Raw genomic sequence first — 19790 nt, forward strand, 5'->3', positions numbered from 1 at the left:
TCTACATTAACATTTTCTCCATTATTTTCTTAACTCTAGACTATCAACAAAACAATAGCCAGGCCCTGATTTGTAGCATTTGTCAATTTCTGTGATGTAAATATTCCCACTATCACTGATTTCAAGCCACCAACATGAGTTACGGCAGGAGGAGTTGAACAGAGATGCTCAGTAGCACACCTTGATATGGTATTTCTGCCATACATGTACAATAGGTGTAAACAACCTCAACAGCATAGGTAATCGTAAGATGTGATAAATAGGAAGTGATGAATTTTTGGCATTTATTAGCTTTTTGTTATAATGTATTTAATTGTAAATTTGCCTAAGTTAATTTTTAAATAACTGTTTGACAACAAGCTCACAAAATTCCTGAAATTTTACCAGTCTGCTCATGAACCTGTATGAGCTTCTCCTGCACACTACCTTAAGAAGAGTTCAAGGGCTTTCTCCTTCTTGAGCTCCAACAGGCTGTTGGTTATTTTCCCTCTGGAAGGACCTCTTGTGCACCTGTCATATTGTCATTATTTCTTTCCGTGTTTGTCTCTGCATCAGAGTAGTTTGTTGAGGGCTGAGATTATAGACTATAACTCATTCATCTTGGTAATGGCCCAATAAACTTATAAAGTTTTTTGATCAAATGCATAGGTCAGAGATTTTCAGATCTTATTTCCAAAAGCCCAAGAATTCTGCAAAAACGTCTCTGGGGTCCCCACAAGCTGATAGGAAGGCTGGAGTGGCAATGCTCCAGGAGTCCAAAGAAAGTGTCATAGAAAAGAAGCAATCAGCAAATGAGAAAGACTCCTGGAAATGATTGTTGCTAAAAATTATTTTAAAGAATCAATTGAAAGCTTGAAATGCAAAGTCAGGAAAATCTCCCAGAACATGGAACCAATGGCATAAAGTATGGGAGGAAAAAAATATTCAAACAGGATCAATTCAGGGGGTCCAATATCCACCTAACAGTTGGAGTTCCAGAACAAGAAAAGAAAGAAGATGGAGGAGAGGGAATTATTGCAGAAATAATTACATTTGAAAAGTCCCCAGAGCCAAAAAGGGACACCGAGTCTTTAAATTGAAAGAGCTAAGAGAATACCAAGCAATACTGAGCAATTTAAGAATATTAAAGATTAAAGCAGATCCTGGATATTTCTATGGAAACTAGAACAGCAGCTCACAAATACCAGAACATTGACTCTGACAAATAAACTGAAATAAGAATGACATCATAGTCCTCTATAGCAACAATAGAGGCCCAGAGAATAATAGCCAACACTTAACATGACGCCCACACCCACGCCGTGCAGGCACTGTTCTAAGTATTTTACATATGTAAACTGGTTAATCCTCATCACAGCTCCATGAGGTAGGCACTATTTTTATCTTGGCTTGTTTGTGAGAAAACTGAGGCACAGAGAGATTAAGTGACGTGCTGGGTTCTAGAAAATGTAAAGTTAAGATGTAAACCCTGGCAGCCTCATGCCAGAGATCGAATTTTAATCTCATCACTATATTCCATCTCTAAGAGCTAAGTCTAAATGGCTTTGAACCTGGAATTCTACAGACAGCCAAACTATCAGTCAAGGGAGAAGGCAAAAGAACAACAACAACAACAAAGTTATATTCAGATATTCCAGGACTCAGAAATTTACTCCCCATGCTTCCTTTCTGAGAAGTTATTGAATGTGTATTTCAGCTTAGAATCCATGAAGAAGAATGTTATGGGATAAAAACTGGTAGAATTAACTCAAGGATCTAATGTAAAGAAATTCCAGAATGATCTGTGTGCAGCAGGTCCAGGAAACCCTTTGAACAAACAAGAATAGAAAATCAGGGACCTAGTAGAATGACATGAAAGAAGAGACGAATAGATTCCAAGAAATATACAAAAGGAAGCTGGAAGATATGAGAAATATGGTGAAGAGGCCTGTGCTTCTTTCCAAAGCAAATTAAACAATCAGAAACACCAAGAGAAGGAGGAAGAAAAAAAAAACCTTTGATAAGAAGTTAATGCAGACTGGGCAACATGGTGAAACCCCATTTCTAAAAAAAATACAAAAATTAGCTGGTAGTGGTGACACACGCCTGTAGTCTCAGCTACAGAGACTGGGGTGGGAGGATTGCTTGAGCTGGCGAGGTCAAGGCTTCAGTGAGCTGTGATTGTGCCACTGCACTCCAACCTGGGCAACAGAATGAGAACCTCTCTCTCTCTCAGAAAAAAGAAGTTAATGGTTCAAATATAAAGCAAATTAAAATTTGACGTGATTTGGAAGACTTGGTAGAGAGTAAGAAAGGAAAATTCTTTTACTGTTGATGCTGGAAGCATTTGCTTGTTAGAGGCACAGGAGTAATGATACTGTAACCATAGGGAAGGAACCATGATCACTCATAATGCACTCCTTGGGGAACAAAGTCACATCATCAACATAACATAAACACTGAGCCTCGTTTTCACAGACAAAATAAGAAAGGCTAAATAATAAGGACAAAATAGAAGACAAAGATGAAAGAAATAAGAAATTAGGAGATAGAAGTGGACAAAGATGGGGGGGAATAGGAATACTAACGTTCTTATCTTACCAAATGGCTCCAGAAACAGAGGCCTAGAAATATTATTTACATTTGCAAAGTTAAGCAACAGAGACATTAAAATGGGGTCAAAAGTAGCACAAATTGGGCAGAGGAAGGGGGCTAGAGATGGGGCATATGAATTAAATCCTTCTCCACCATGGCTGGCCATAAATGGATAATGTGAGGTTGACCACACACTCTGAGTTGCCCAGGACAGGCTTATTTTATACTGTTGTCCTGTGATTATTAGTTCTGTCCCTTTTCACTTTCAATAGTTTCCTGGTTGAAGGATTAATTATCTGCTACTCGATCTAAAGTTGATAAATGAAAAACATCCGTATTAACACATGACATGGAAAAAACACAGAGGAGAAAAAACCACCAAGGAAGAAAAACAAAAACTGTGAAAAGTGATGTCTCACTGAGGGTAGGAGCACAGCAGTAGACATTTGTCAAAACTCACCCAACTCTATAGTTTAAATGTGTGCATTTCATGGTATGTAAATTATTCCTCAATGAAGTTGATTAATCCAAATATGGTGGCCTTTGGAGATGGCAGGGGTGAGTGAGAAGCCACTTTTTATTGTTTGATTTTGTTTAAATGCGGATTTTTACTTTAACAATGCTTTTTAAATTTATGTTTAAAACTATTTTAAAAAAACAGAGTTTAGGCCAGGCATGGTGGCTCACGCCTGCAATCCCAACATTTCATGAGGCTGAGGCGGGAAGATCACTTGAGGCCAGGAGTCAGAGACCAGCCTGGGTAACATAGAGAGACCCTATCTCTACAAAATAATTAAATAAATAAATAAATAAATAAATAAATAAATAAACTATCTGGGCGTAGTGGCATGAACCTAGCTACTAGGGAGGCTGAGGTGGGAGGATCGCCTGAGCCCAGGAGTTCAAGGCTGCAGTGAGCTATGATTGTGCCATTGCATTCCAGCCTGGGTGACAGAGTGAGACCCCATCTGTGAAGAAACAGTGTTGTGTGGGGGTGTGGTGCTGGATGGAGCCTAAGGCTCTACTGGCTTGGGTGCTTCCTGAGATTTCAGGTCAGAATTGAGGAGCAGGATGTTTCCTCTGAGGCCTCTTTTTACTCTTATGGACAAAAGGGATATTTGGGGAATTAAAGTGCTGGCTCTTATTAGATTTGCCTGGGTAGCTAAAAAAGTTACCAACACTGGGATCCACCCCCAAGAGATCTTGATTTAATTGGCATTTGAAGAAGCCCTCTTGGTGGCTCTAATGGGCAGCCAGGCTGAGGACTACTGAATTTGGTGAGGGAGCCCTGGGCGGCAAGGCGTGAGAATTCAAGATGGCAGGTAGTGGATGGGTAAGGGGTAGAAGTGACCTAATCACACTCTCCTTTGACAGTGGGGAAACTGGCCCAGTGAGGGAAAGGGTCTTGCCCAAGGTGGGGTGGCAAGTCAGTGGCCCCTGGCTGAGGCTAGAACATGGGCTGCCTGATTCCTGGCCTTGTGCTCATTTCTTCACACCTCAAGGGTTCCATAGGCTTGACTTGGGAAGGTCAGTAATACACGTGCAGGGGTTTGCTGAGCACCTGCTTCCTACTGAACCCTATGCTAGGTGCTGTGTGTGACCTCTCTCCTTTAATCTTCCTGCCACCCTATAACTCCTATCTCCTATGTTACACTGTAGCTAAGAGCTGCTTAGAGAAGTTAGATGACTCACCTTATTTTGTGCCATTCTCATTAGGCTTTAACCCAATATTTCTCAACATGTGGCTCTAAGCAATATTTTTCTCTAAATTTCCTGGGATGCTTATTAAAAATGAAGATCCTTGGGCTGCACCCTAGACCTTGGAATCAGAATTTCTGGAGGTAGGATTCAAGAAAGTACATTTTAACCAATATTCTTAAACCCACAAACAATTGAGAGCCACCACTCCCAGGAGCCTTCTTTGCATTTCTTGAGCAGGCCAACCCTTCCCACCCCAGGACTTTGCCTCTACCGTTTCCTCTGCCTGCTGAACAACCTCATCTGCAGCTCGCTTTTAAGTCTAAGCTTTCCCTGGGACGTCTTTCGACTCTTTAGACAAGGAAAGGTCTTCCCACTACACGCTCCTTTGCACAGTAGACTTTTCCTCTGTGGCACTTACTACGATGGTAACTTACAAAACAGCGTGTGTGGTGTTTTGTTTCATGTCTTTTCCCTGCTACACTGTGAGCCTCATGTCCGTTGTGTCCACTGGGTTGCTCACAGCTCCTGGTCCCATGCTTGGCACCCAACAGGGGTTAAACAAGCTGTCCAGTTACACAGCCAGAGAGGAGCAGAGCCAGGATTCAACCCCAGACCTGTCTGATACCGGGTCTGCTTCTAAACCTCAATGTTGAACTGTCCCAGAAAAGCAATGACCCAGATCAGACATGAGGGTCCTAACCAGTTGCTCATTCTCCAGCCCCCTAAGCCACTCTGCTTACACACAACTAGTAGTTCTTTTTGATAAATACTGATAACCAATAATTAAGGAGCTGTTGAGAGCTTGGATCTTCCCCTACAGGCACACCACCGGCACTGTGATATCAAAGCAAAGACAAAATCAAGTTTCATGTCCTGGCAATTACTGCAAGCAGTCCCAAACAGCCAGACAAACTGCATAAGCTCAATGAAGACCTGAGTCTCTGTCCTTTCAGATGTTCTGATAGCATCTTGAATGAGAGTTCCACCTGGGCCCAGCTTGCAATAGTAATAGTAGTAATAGAGATAGGCAAATAAGAATTTACCAGGTCAGTAGGCCTGTCCTGCCCCTGCCCCACACCCACCCCCAGGCTCATTCTCAAGCACAGCATGACAGACACTGAGATTTACTCCAAAGTTTGCTCTAGTCCTGGTCTGGAGAAGCTCTCTGTGTTCAGGCATGCCAGAGACCAGAAGTGACCTAAGAGGTGCTTAACAAGTTGTAATGAGTATCAAGAAAAATTGTAAAAGACTGAAATAGTGGGATAAAAGAGAGAGAGAGATAGACCACTGGATGTCCCAGTGTACCCTTCTGAGTTTTGTTTTTTCTCAGTCTTCATTATCAGAGCTATTTTACAATTCTGCAAATTGTAAAAAACTGATGTTAATGCAAATGATTCTTGTCCATATAAATATAAATTATGTCCAATGAAATGCAATTGATTATTGCCCTATAGATTTTTTTTTGCCAGTTTTGCATCTGTTTGTAAATTCACTTCAGATTCCTGGTGACCTATATCATGTGTCTACTTTTGCATTCTCCTTTGAATTGATTGTAACATCTTAGTGGTTTCCTCATTAATGAATGAGTGAAATAAAACTTTTGACCCAGGCTCATTCTATATCTGTATGAGAGTCATGATTATACCTCTTTTTGACTTTTTTCCATGTACATATAAATTACCTGAACATCTTGCTAAAGCACAAATTCTGATTCAAGGTTCAGAGTAGGACTTGAGAATCTTTCTGCAAGTTCCCAGGTGATGTCCACGCTGCTGGTCCACAGATGCCACTTAGGTGTTATACTGTTCTTGTGATAATTCAACTTAAAATAATGATACAATGTTTCTGAATAAATAAATTATTATGTATACATTAGGTTTGCTTCGTTAGCATAAGGAATGTTATAGGTTTTTTTTTTTTTTTTGGTGGAATTATGTTGTAACAGGACATGCTGTCCTTGGATAAATAAGTTATCAGAAACTGGTCAGGGGATCCCTGGCCATGGATCCCAGAACTTCCCCAGGGTCCCATTACCTAATCGTCAGTGTGAATCCCACAGGTCTGCAGAGCCCTCTGTACATTTTCATGCCCCGTGGGCTCACATGCTTCAAACTCTGGACTAACCCCGGAAAGTGGGCTGGAGGGCTGAGGGTGGCTATTAACTATGCAGGGTTCCCCTTCAGCTTGGGCTTGGTCACCTCCAGGGTGGGGGAACTCACCACTCCCAAATATTCCTGTACCTCTCAGACTACAGAGACTGGGTGCTGGGGGATCCCCTGGGATCCTGGCCAGTCCGTCCTCAGGCCAGGAGCCCTCCAGTAGATGGGGCTGTGCATGGTGGAAGGTTTCCCGGTTTATGCTGCTCAGGCAGAAAGACACCTGCCCTTATCCTGACTTGCTTCCTGCCACACAGGTTCACAGGGAAGTCCTGGAGAAGCACCTTCTAGGGCAACATTTGAACTGCTGCACATCAGTGGCCTCTGCTCCAGGGGTGGCAATTTTGGGCACTGCCCATGCAGTTTGCCAGGGTCTGGGTCTTGTGGGCCATTCCTGCGGAGGATCTGGAAAAAGTCACACCAACTTTTCCCCTTCACTGGGCCTGGGAAGAAGTGATGTGTGAATTACCTGATCTTTTGGTCTGGATCCAAGGCACAAAGATCAGAACACAGAAAGGACTGCAGTCCTTAGAGTGCTGGCTCCAATCCTCCCACTGCCCTGGGCCTTGGGCAAGGCACTTTCCCTCTCCAAGCCTCAGTCTCCTTGCCTGTACCATGGGGAAAACAATATTTGGAGCCTAGGCTTCGGGTGAGGCCAAGAGACCAGGGCGCAGGTGAGCATTCTGGCAGAGTTCCTGCCGCCCAAAATGCTCTTCCCACTTTGAATGGCAGGCTAGATCTCCTCTCTCAGGTCCCCCCGCCAGCCCCTAGGGCATGCCCCTCCCTCACAGCTTACCTGGCTCCACTTTCTCATAGCAGTCATCGCTGAGATTCTTCCTTATTGTTTGCTTTCACTTCATCTTATCTTTCCTCCTCCCTGGGAGTGGGGATCTTGTCTGCTCCAACTTTGGACTAACCCAGATTTGGAGCAGACAGTCTGGCTGTGTCCCTGCCCCCAGATCAGTACTGGGCGTGCAGAAGGTGCTTGGGGAGCCCCTGCTGCATCGATGAAGGTGTCTTGCACCATGCCTTAGTAGGGCCACAAAAAACATAAGTTCTTTTCCCAGAACACTTGGCACACACTGCAGTCTCCTCCCTGTCTTCTCCCCACCTTAAATCCAGCCTCCAGGCGGGTTTTCTTCTCTCTGCCAAAGCCAACAAAGAAAAACAATTTTCCTGCCGTTCATAATTGTTCCATATTTTTCTAATAGGCCTGAGCCTGGCCTCGAGGTTTCCAATCACAGGTCATTCTTTCTCTTGTTGCTCACAGAGCCACAGAGGAGAAGGCTGTGTGCAATTAGAGTGAAAGCTGCCTGCTGCCTGCAGCCCTGCCAGCCTGGTGGGAAAAGGATATGTCTGATCCCACCAGCATCTGCCAGGCGGCGTCTGGGCCTGGACCCCACGTGCTCCAGTTCAGGTCATTCTCACAATCCTGTGAGGACAATGCTATTCCCCGATATTTCTGATGAGGAAACTTAGGTTCCTGTGGTTAAGGGTCTTGCCCAGTCACCTACTGATGTGACAGACCCAATGTCTGAGACCAGGTCTATCTCATGTCACAGTTAGGTCCTAGAAATAGAAAGGGCAGAAGGGAAGGGGTTGGGGGGTCACTGTTGACCGTAATGGAGGGGACTCCCTCTGACTGATTTGACAGATAAAACTGCAATCAGGCGTCTCCCAGAGCCTGGAACAAATCACGCCCTTGGGCGATGATAGCCTCTATTAGAAGCAAGGACCGCTCAACAGCTTTCCGCTGCTTATGGGATCAAGTCCAAGGTCCTTAGCTGGGCAGTGAAGATACTCGGTAATCAAGCCATAGCCTGCCTTTCTAGAATTCTCTTCTCTGACCACAGGCTGTGCCCCAGACATGCCTTGTATTCCCCAGCCCCTGCCCTCAACCTTTACTCCCTGCCTGAAACACCCATCAAAATCTGGTCCATCCTATCCAGTTCAACTCAAATCCTTACCTTAGAGCCCCTTCCCTGAATCCTCAGCAGCCCTATGAAGCAGGTACTATAGCTGTGCACATTTTGCAGATGAAGGAACTGAGGATGGAGGTTAAGTGTCTTGCCTGGATCCACACAGCGAAGTCAAGGAATCTGGAGGCAGCTGAGTCTCTCCACCTCACTCCTCTTCTACTCCCGAAGACTCTTTCTCCCTGAGGACAAAAGGGAATGTGTCAGGGTCTGCTGTCAGAATGGACCCTAAGGAAGGTAGCTCCTCCTGGACTGGAGGTTGCCAATGAGACCCGCAGGTCCTCAGCCCTGGGGTGATCTCCTGGGGCCTGTAAGCCTGTCCCTGCCTGCGATGAGACAGCAGATGATACGTTCTGATCCAGGGGTCCGACATATCCTTTTTCTATCCCAGTGGGAGTAGAATCCTCCTAACAAGGAGACATTTGACATTCCTTTGTTTGTATGGGGGTTGGATGGAAGAGAGCAGGAGAAGGGATTGGGAAGAGCAATTTGGGGTGGTTTCAGCCACCTCTGTTCCTGCAGGAGGTCATTTGCTCAGCTAGCAAACAACAGAGCGGACTCTGCCGGCTCCCACCGTGGGACTGTTTGTCAATACTGGCCCGGGTGCCCACCCTGCTTCTTGGCTCTTCTCCTCCTTTACTTCCCGTCCTGTCTCACCCCTGCCCTTGAGGAGGCTGGGAACTTCCTCTTCAAACACCTCACTGTCTCTCTCTCCCTCTCCCCCTCCTCCACCCACTCTGTCTTCAGCTTACAGAATCTGCCTCCCCCATTCCGAAGCTTATCCTTAAAGATCTGCTCCAGCCTAGTTTGGACTCACTCTCCTGCCCCTCCCACTAGATCTTTCAACTTTATAGCGCAATGCTTAACATGGAGGAATGTGTTGATAATGGTGGAATTTCGGGCATCTGGGAGCCAGACTAGTAAGCACCATTTAGCTTCCCAGACTCTAGCAGACGAGGAATTTGGCAGTTTAGGAGACTGCAGATTTATTCTTCGTACCTAGAGGCTAAAGGAAGGTATGTCTTCTTGGCAGTATGCAGGTTTGGTGACTTCTTAGCTCATGGAAAACTACTGGGGCTGAGACGAATGGGGCTTTGGCCAGGACCTCAGTGCAGTGCGAAGACTCGGGTGGAGCAGAGTGGCTCCTGGCATTCAAAGAGTCACACCTCCTCTCTCCCCTGCTGGCTGCCTCTTCAAGGCAGGGAGTTGACAGAAGAGCAGGCACCTTGGTAACTAATATTGTATAGCAAGGGTGGCAAACTCACATGCCTTCAGGAGTGAAAGTGTGGAGCAGGCTGGAGTAAGCAATAGGAAGTGGTGGGGACTGGGGCAACTGGAGAGTCCTGATGTGTCTGATGTAATCCAAATGAAAATCAATGTTCTGGCCCTCGGGCTGACCGTTTGCCAACCTCTGTCAATGCGTTACCGGTTCCAAAGCTCTTTTCCTCACGGTTTCATTGAATTGTCATTTCCTTTCCTCCTTACTGTCACTATCCTCACTTGGCAGATGAGGACACTGGGTCTTAGCAAGGTGAAGACATTCCCCTGACTCATTCCAGGCAGGGATCTATGGGGCGTAGCTTGAAGACATTCAAAGAAAGGTCTGTGCCCCCAATTCTTTCCCTATGGTCAGATTTGGAGGTTGACATATAACTGTCCAACTCACCCATTGGGACTGTGCTGTGTTCTGACTCGGGCTTCTCATTTAAATGATCCTCTCCACCCCTCCACCCCACCCAGTGTAGTCACTGATGGGAGAGAGAAGTCTGAAAAGGGGTTCTGAAGTCTAGAGGATCAGGGGACTTTGACAACCTTGCCAGCCCTCAACTACAATGCCTACCTTAGTCTGGTGAAAACTCACAGGAAAGAAAAGTTAGTCATGGAGACACCACCTTGGGGGTCTGGATTCAGACTCACTGGAATATATTTTCTTTCTTTATCACAGTACAGTGATTTGTAAATAATAATAACTGCTACATGCTTTACCTATAGTAACTCATTTAATCCTCACTACATAATTCTGTGAGGTGGGTGCTGTTATTATTCCCATTTTACAGGTGAGAAAACTGAGGCACAGCTCGTGCTTATACAGAATTTGGAAACTCAACAGGATGTATAAAAGGCAAAAACTGTTCCTCAGCTCCCATCCTGGTAAAAACCACCCATTTGTTCATTCATTAATTCCATAATCCCTACTTTCAGGCACTATGCTGGGTGCTGACATTACAGTAAGGCGCATAGGCCTAGAAACCAATTATTGTGAAGTGTATGACAAATGACATATGAGAAATGGTATATGAAAAATATGGGCTTCATGTTCAACTAATCTCTAGTTTCTTGTAAGTCCTTCCATAGCTTTTTCATTTTACTCTTTCATATTCTAAGCTCTTTCTCTCTCTCTCTTTACATTTTTTAACCCCAAGGATAGCCCATTCTTTATGCATCTCTGCACATTGCTTTTTTTTTTTTTTTTCACTTTAAGAACATATGCTGGTGATTGTTTCTATTTTTGAACGGCGGTGTCATGCTGCATGGTTAAGAGTGGTACTTTATCTAACCTGCCCCTATTGATGGACATTTTGCTTTCTTGCTATTTTTTTGCTCTTACAATAAGTGTTACAATAAATAATCTTGTACCTATGTAGTATCCTCATTGTGCAAATACACCCACAGAAAAAGAAATTCTAGACCTGGAGCCATGAGGGTCAAGGATATATGCAATTTTATTTGCATTTTTAAAAATTTGATTTGAAATTTAACTTGCAAAAAGAAGAGTGTACAGCTGAATAAATTTGATAAATGTGATACACAGGCTGTGTATACACCTGTGCAATCATCACCCACATGGAGGTGTAGGTTACTATAGAATGTTTCCAGCCCCATCTCATGGCTTGTCCTGGTGGATATCCAGGACAATTTATTCGTACCAAGGCAATTTATTAATCTGACCTCTACCACCAGGATTGGTTTTGCCTGTTTCAGAATTTTGTATAAATGGAATCATAAAGAATTGATGTACTCTTTGTATCTGATTTCTCTTGTTCAAGATGACATCTGTGGGCTGGGCACGGTGGCTCATGTCTGTAATCTCAGCACTTTGGGAGGCCAAGGCAGGCAGATCACTTGAGGTCAGGAGTTCGAGACCAGCCTGGGCAACATGGTGAAACCCTGTCTCTACCAAAAAATACAAATATTAATGGGGCATGGTGGTAGACACCTGTAATCCCAGCTACTCGGGAAGCTGAGGCAGGAGAATCTCCTGAAGCTGGGAGGTGGAGGTTGCAGTGAGCTGAGTTTGCGCCATTGCACTCCACCAGCCTGGGCGACAGACAGAGTGTGACCTTGTCTCCAAAACAAACAAACAAAAAGATGCAATTAGTGAAACTCACCCCATGTCCCCATGTTGTGTTTAGCAGTAGCTCTTCCCCCGCCCCCGCCACCATTGCTGGCTGGTGTTCCATTGTATAACTATATTACAACTTACTTATTCATTCAACCCTTGATAGACATTTGGGTTGCCCCCAGTTTTAGGCTATTGTAAATGATGCTACCATATACATTCTTTGGGGGAACATTAATTAAAACTCATTTCCATTAGTTATATCTGGAAGTAGCATTGGTGTGTACATATTACGTTTTTGATGAATGTTACGAAGTGCCCTCTGTAGAGGCTGGTGCAATGTGAAGAAGTGCCCGTTCCCTTGTTCTGCATGTGAAGTGCTCAGCTTAGCGCAGTGCCTGGGACAGTGTTGACACTTCAGAAAACCATGCGACCCTCAGCTCCAGAAGTGATAAGAATGCCTTATGAGCCCCAAAGCCCCACTCGGAGCAGGAGATTGTGATTCTGCCAACGTGTCCCACTAGAAGGATCAGGTGAGAGTGAGGAGGAGTCAATGAACTCATTTCCACCCCCAGAGAAGTATCCTTAATGAATAATAATAACCCCTTCGTTTATGTAGCTCTCTGGCCTTTCTAAAGCACTTTGACATGCACCAGTAGTGCTCAGCCAGGGCTCACATTAGGATCCTCTGGGGAGCTTTCCAGAAAAACCAATGCCAGGGCCCCACCCCCATAATTCTTATTTAATTAGGCTGGGGGGGGGCCCAAGCACCAGTATTTTCTAAGCCTCCCAGATAATTCCGGTGTGAAGCCAGAGCCAGGAGCCACTGACTGCCTCATCTTCTGTCATCCTCATGGCAACTGCTTGCAATGGGAGAAGTGATGTGAGGCTGGTGTACAGGACAGAGAGAAAGGATTCTAAAATAGTGTTTATAGTCTAACAATAATGTTCTGCTCTGTGCCAGGAATAGTGCTGAAGCTTTCTAGTCCTCATTTCCATTGATACCATATGAAAAAGGCATTGTGATGATCATTCCCACATTACAAATAAGGAACCAGGCTGAGGGGGTGGGGTCCCCAGCCAAGGCCACCCAGCTGGTCAGTGGCAGCCCTGGGTCCAGAACACTGGCTGCCTCCGAAGAATCAGCACCCATGCTTGAGACTGCCTCCAGGTCCTAATCCCCCATTTTGCCTAGAAAAAAGACTAGAAGGAAATACAACAAAATGGTATCAGTGGATCTCTTTGGTTGATGTAATTATGGGTGTTGTTTACTTCTATATGCTTTTCTGCATTTTTCAGATTTTTACCAGTGATCATGTATTTGCTTATAATCACAAGCAAATGAAAGTCCTTTCAAGTTGTTGAAATAAATAACGGAATCATTTTCTGAGGGAGCCAGTTAAGTCCCAGAGTGTCCAAAGCAGGTGATGACAGAATTTGGGCCACACCTATCTCCTGAGTCCCAATGCAACACTTGAGACCTCTCAGGAGGTGAGACAGGTGTGACCTTTACTCATAGGAAGGGGCTTCAGAAGGGCATGAGAAAATGTCCGAAGCAAAAAATTGCTGTAGTGCTGTAGTGTCTTCATTTGACTGTATATGTTCTTGTAGAATAGCCAGGATATAAAGAAAATAAAAATAAAACAAAATAACCTAACATCTCACCACCCAGATGTAAACAGTGGGAAAATCGGGAGGACTACTCTTTCAGATAAGTCCTCGTCCATCAATATTCATATAGAACTGGATAAGCATAGTTTCCCATCCATGGATCATGCTGCAAGCATGCAGTTTGCAACCTTCTTTTTAAACTCACTAATGTGTAATGTGCATGTCCATGAATAGAGATACATGTCAGTCCTGGAATGACCACATGCTATTGTACAGATATGCCATAAAATATTTAGCCACTCTCCCTCTGATGGACATGTAGGTTACTTCTAACCACATCTTGTTGTGAATGTGTTGGAAAAGGAAGATTCCAATATAGTCCTAGGAAAAACTCCAGAGTTAAGGTTTTTTTTCTTTTTTGTTTTTCCTGTTAGAGTTAAGGGTTTTTTTGTTTGCTTTAGGGTTTTTTTTTTTTTTTTTTTTTTTTTTTGGTAGAGTGAACAATGGCTGAATATGGGTGTGTGCGTGTGTGAGTGTGTGTATAAATATGGGTTTTCATGGGTTGAATTTGATTTAAATAATTTAATTTAAAGATGGTTAACCCCACAGCCCACAGAGATCTTATCAAGCTTCTCTCTCTCTCTCTCTCTCTCACACACACACACACACACATACACACACACACACATACACACACACTCTATTTGCAGGTGAGATGTGGTTGCAAAACCCTCTTGAGCAGAACCAGGCAGAGCTACCTGATGAGGTCATGCAGCCAACAGCCAAGGTCAGGGGCTGCCTGCCAGCTTGGGCTCTAGGCCCACAGTTTGCTCTTAACAAATGCCTGTGGGCAATGACAACACACACAGACACACACACGCACACACATGCACCAGACAATCTCATTCTCCCTGCACGCAAGGTGCTTAGGGGGTAATGGAATCTGCATGTCCAGAGGCAGGCATAATTGAATGGCTGAGGGCATTAAGTCCTTGATTAAACTGGTTGTTCATTTGAAGGGACAATTAACCCAGCTAATATTCCAGGCCAGCCCAGCAGGTCCGTCCCCATCAGAGGACATATTGAGCTAATAATGAATTGACTGCATTACCTTTATGGAGGAGAGTAGGGCTCCGAGGTCCTTACCTAAGGCCCACGGCCCAGGTCAAACTGGGGCCACGGACGCTTCAAAGCAGGGAGACTCCTGGAGTCCAGCCATCCTGGCGTGGGGTTGTGAGACCTTGAGTTTGTGAATAAAAGAGGGGGTTTCCTCTGGGGAAGGTTTTTCTCACGGATGAGTGGCCTACCCCTGTGCTTGCCTTTTTCACATCTACATGTGATGCACAGAGCCTGGATGATGTTTCAGCAGCCATCTCGCGACCCAAGTGTGGATCTCGCTGGCTCTGTCCTACCTCTGGGCCTTTTGTTCTCTCACAGCTTTCTTATTGCTGTATTTTTAATTTATTATTTTTTGAGACAGAGTCTAACTTTGTCATCCAGGCTGGAGTGCAGTGGTGCTATCTCAGCCTACTGCAACCTCCGCCTCCCAGGTTCAAGTGATTCTCCTGCCTCAGCTTCCCAAGTAGATGGGAATACAGGTGCCCACCACCATGCCTGGCTATTTTTTTTTTTTTGTATTTTTAGTAGAGATGGGGTTTCAACATGTTGGTCAGGCTAGTCTCGAACTCCTGACCTCGAGTGATCTGCCTGCCTTGGCCTCCCAAAGTGCTGGGATTACAGGCATGAGCCACTACGCCCGGCCAAGCTTTCTTATTACTTAAACCAGTTGGGCAGGGTTTCCCTGTTTCAAGCAGGAGAAAGCATCTTGATTAATAAGATGGGTCCTTTTCATTGCCCAGCACCTTTCCTGGAGAGTTGGAGGTGAGAAAGAGAGGAGATGGGGAAGGATCTTCCTCTCTCTCCTAATACCTGATGTCAGCCCCAGGGATGGTCTCTCCTAGAGCATACATATCCCCGTTGCCTGAATTCTAGAAGGTTGAATCCAGTAGCTGTACTTGCTCTGGCCCTGGGTATCTGACAACAGAGGGGACTGTGCTGGGTGCAGAGCAGAGAAACACAGCCAGGGCTTGGCACCCATGAGCTACCTAGGTCAGACAGGGCCACAGTAATGACTGACCATCTGCCAGGCATGGCCAGGGATCCCAACAGGCTGGAGAGACAACGAGTGGGCAGGAATGGGCAGGAATGGAAGTAGATGGTGCCATGGTGGACAAACCCAGGCCCTGCAGGAGCAGAAAGAAATAAGTCGAATGATGGAAGCATAGCTTCATCTAGGTACTGTGCTCTGGGCTTTGCATGGGTTGCTAATATCATCTTTACCACATGTATGAGGAAGATACCACTACCCATTTACAGATAAGAGAACTGAGACTCACAGGGGTTAAGTGGTTCAAAGACACAAATTTAGGAACATGGAGGCAAAATTAAAGTTTAAGATTGTACAGCTCTAAAGTCTGTAACCATTCTTTGTCAATTTATGCATGCATGCATGCATGCATCCATCCATCCATCCATCCATCCATCCATCCATCCATCCATCCACCCACCCACCCATTCATCCATTTATCCATCTATCTATTCATCCATCCATCCATCCATCCATCCATCCATCCATCCATCCATCCCTCCCTCCCTCCCTCCCTCCCTCCATTCATCCAATCAGCCATGGTCTATTCTCCCATTTATTCTACAGATGTGATCTATCATCTGTTCTGTGGCAGGCACCAGATGCCAGGTGCCAGGAATAGAGCAATGACAGCCATGGTCACTGCCTTCTCAGTGTGCTGAGTGGACATTGCGGGCCCCCTTGGATAAAGGCAGGTAATTGCATTCTGGCTGAGGGTCAGGCTTCTTGCACCACCCCAAAAGGGTTTGTGAGGACATCCCCTGAATTCTGAAGCCCTTTGGAAGGTTCTGAGCCTGTGCTGGGTTGGAGTCTCAGTTCTGTACATTTATTGTATGTATGACCTTGAGAAAAACACACACTCTCTCTCTGGGGCCTCAATTTTCTCATCTGCAGAATTGGAATAAAAATGTCTTGTCTAATCTTCATGGGGGTGTTGGGAGCATAAAGAAAAATACTTTTCTTAAAGAACTTTGTAAACTCCAATGTTCTGGGCAATATCAAGCAGTGAGTCCATTTGTCACATCTTTGAGGAAGTGATCTTCTCCTTTTGATGTGATCCGTGAGCCTCAGATAAGAATAACTTCTACAAGCTTCATTGTCATGGGTGATAGGTTTGCTCTGGAACCCTGGAGATTCATGTGTGCCTGTGTAATAAGCCTCACCATCGTAACAGAAGTGAGGCTGAGACTCAGAAAGGTTAAGTAGCAGCTGAGGTTGCAAGTGGCTTAGAAGCCAATGCTTAGGCCTCTGGTCCAGGGCCAGTCCCTGACACTATTGACTGCCAGCTGTGCCAGGAGAGAGGCTGAAGTTAGGTCAGACATTCTGACCTTCTCTGGGGTTATGTTGCTGCTGTGTTCACCAGAAGGGTGTCAGAGATGAATACAGTTTCTTCTAGATGTGAAGGAGAGCCAGAGTAACTCTTGGACGGAGCAGCTTGTCAGGGCCAGAGCAAAGATGTTTCTGCTGCTCAACTCATGGCAAAAGGGGCACCCTGTCCTGGGGGTCTGAAGGAGCCAAGCCTGTGCCCTTCACCTCCTGTGAGATTCCTTTTCTGTTAACTTTTCCTCCCATGAGACGTCACCTGAGTGGTTACTTTCCAGGAGGCTGTCTTGGGAGGCCTCTGCACCTTCCTGCTACAGAATTGCTCTTGGCCTTGGAGGAGATATTAACAGTGGGGCTGTGCAGAAAGCAACAACGCCTTTTAACCCTCCACCTGCTTTGACTTCTACCTGTCTGTGGGTTCAGGCAGCCCCTTTGGCTTGAAGATCCTTGGCTACTCCTCTCTGAACAGCAAGTGATGGAGGAAGCCCCTGATCCTGCCCTGTGTCACCTGCTGATGTCACCCCAGGTCCTCAGCATCTCACCTGTTGATTTTCTAGAAAATGAAGCATGGCGGTCAGGGTGGGAGGGGGGAAGATAGTGAGAATTAAGAATAGATTGTTTTCTGAGAATGATGGTTTCCACATGTACCCTAGAACGTAAAGTATAATAAAAAAAATAAAAAAAGAAGAATAGATTGTTTTAAATCTTAGGCCTTAGAGTTTAAAATATAGAGCCCCAAATTATTGTTCACCATCTTCCTATAAAATAAAGTCTCTATTATTCTCTCTCTCTCTCTCTCTCACACACACACACACACACACACAAACACACGCACACACCCATCTATATTTGTAGGCAATAAGGAGCCTTGGAGTATGTGTATAGGATGCCCACATGTGTGTGATGGAAGCATACGTGTGTGTCTCGGCACACATGTATCTGCATGGGTGCATGGGTATACATTTCTCTGTGTAAGCTGGTGTGGATAAATGTGTGTTCATGCAGATGAATGTCTGTCAGTATATGTGAGAGTATCCCTGTGGGGGAAGGGGCTATCTTTAGCCCATGTTGCCATGTTGCCATGTCGGGGGTGCATGTCAGCAGATCCCCTAATGGGCAGGAGGCGGGCCTCCTTGGGCTCGAGAACCTTAGCCAGGCGCACAGAGGAGCCTGGCTATCTCAGTCGATGAGAAGGTTGAAGCAGTTTCAAATTCCTGGAAGAGAAGCTTCCTGTTTTTACAGAACCTATAGACTCCTGGGCTAACAAACTCTATATTTAATGGTTGAAAATAATATAATAGGGTAAAGGCAGGTTTTCATTTATCTCTATTAAAGGCATTTACAAATGATTTATTGATTAAGAGAAATAGAAAAGACAATCACCCTCCAAAACCTCACATCACGATGATTCATTTGATATTAAGATTTAGGGTATCCTCAGCAAGAACTGTGGTTTAAAAATGCAGAAATAAATTTTTCAATACCAAAGAATCAATAAGCTACACTCGGGCTGAGACACAAAGCTGTGGGGGGAAAGAACTCTGGAGATCATAGTTGTCTAAGCTGTGTGAGTGTGTGTATGGTGTATGTGTACATTTGTGTGTGTTCACATATATGCATGTCTGTGTGTATATGTGTGCGTTTGTGCCTGTGGCTGTGTGTATGTCTGTCTGTATGGATCTGTATGTGAATGTGTGCATGTTGTATGTGTCTGTGTGCTTGTGTGTCCGATGTGTGTATATGTGTGCATTTGTGTGTGTTCATTTAGTTGTATGTGTGTATGTGAGTGTACCTGTGTGTATGAGTGACTGTGTGTATCTGTATGTGAGTGTGTGCATGTATATGTGTCTGTGTGCTTGTGTGTATGTGTGTATGTGACTGTGTGTATCTGTATGTGTGCACATGTATATGTGTCTGTGTACCTGTGTGTATGTGAGTGTGACTGTGTGTGTATCTGTATGTGAGTGCATGTATATGTGTCTGTGTGCCTGTGTGTATGTGCATACATGTTGTGTGTGCATCTGTGCATGTCTGAGTGTGGATGTGACCCTGGACATGTCCCACTGCTCCTGGACCTCAGTTCCCACATTTGTACAATGAGGGTGATATGGTTTGGATGTGTGTCCCCTCCAAATCTCATGTTGAAATGTGGCCTCCAATGTTGGAGGTGGGGCCCAGTGGGAGGTGTTTGGGTTATAGGAGTGGATCCCTCATGAATGGCTTGGTGCATCCTCATGGTAATGAGTGAAGTCTCACTCTGTGAGTTCATGTAAGAGCTGGTTGTTTAAAGGAGCTTGGCATCCTTCTTGCTCCCTCTTTTACCATGTGACACACCTGACCCTCCTCCACCTTGTGCCCTGAATGAAAGCTCCCTGAGGTCTCCCCAGAAGTTGAGCAGATGCTGGTGCCATGCTTCTTGTCCAGCCTGCAGAATCGTGAGCCAATCAAACCTCTTTTCATTGTAAATTACCCACTCTCCAGTGTTCCTTTACAGCAATGTGAAATGGGTTAACACAGGGGCTGAGCACTAAGTGGACCCCCATTTCTGGAGGGCACTGGATGCTCAGCTATGCTGTTGGGGCTGTGATGGGTTCCATCCTCCCCCTTCTCTGCTGCAAGTTCACCCCCTGACTCCTCACCCTCTCTGCCCCTAAACCCTTGGGCAGCGTTCAGTCCTTCCTGCTGCCCAGGCACCTGGGAAAGGCTGGGAACCTTCACCTGCATCATGGGCTCAGCTGTCTCTCACCCTTACACCCATGTGACCATGGGCAAGTCCCTCCTCATCCCTGGGCTTCAGGCAGGAAAATGAGGTGGTGAGAGACTCCTCTGGCTTGGTCATTCTCAACATGTGCATTTCCTGACCCTGGTGAGCTGGGAAGTGGTCTAGAAACCATCACATACACACGCCAAGCTTCCCTCGGGACTGGACACTCCAGCAATAAGTATATCAGTGTTCCAGTGCC

At 45.3% G+C, this 19790-nt stretch overlaps 1 long non-coding RNA gene across 3 annotated transcripts; it reads left to right on the forward strand.

The window, feature by feature from the left end:
• The first annotated feature begins 1258 nt into the window (after nucleotides 1–1258).
• On the forward strand, nucleotides 1259–17491 carry LOC105487703 (uncharacterized). 3 transcript variants are annotated; one of them, XR_011626393.1, is made up of 3 exons: nucleotides 1259–1366; nucleotides 16072–16199; nucleotides 16891–17491. It is a non-coding gene; the product is annotated as an uncharacterized lncRNA (long non-coding RNA). The 3 variants fall into 3 exon arrangements; XR_011626394.1 differs by having other exon boundaries at nucleotides 16901–17491; XR_011626395.1 differs by having other exon boundaries at nucleotides 17080–17491.
• Nucleotides 17492–19790: the final 2299 nt, after the last annotated feature.

This window comes from Macaca nemestrina, chromosome 7 (assembly GCF_043159975.1).
Source record: "Macaca nemestrina isolate mMacNem1 chromosome 7, mMacNem.hap1, whole genome shotgun sequence".
Lineage (NCBI taxonomy): Eukaryota > Metazoa > Chordata > Mammalia > Primates > Cercopithecidae > Macaca > Macaca nemestrina.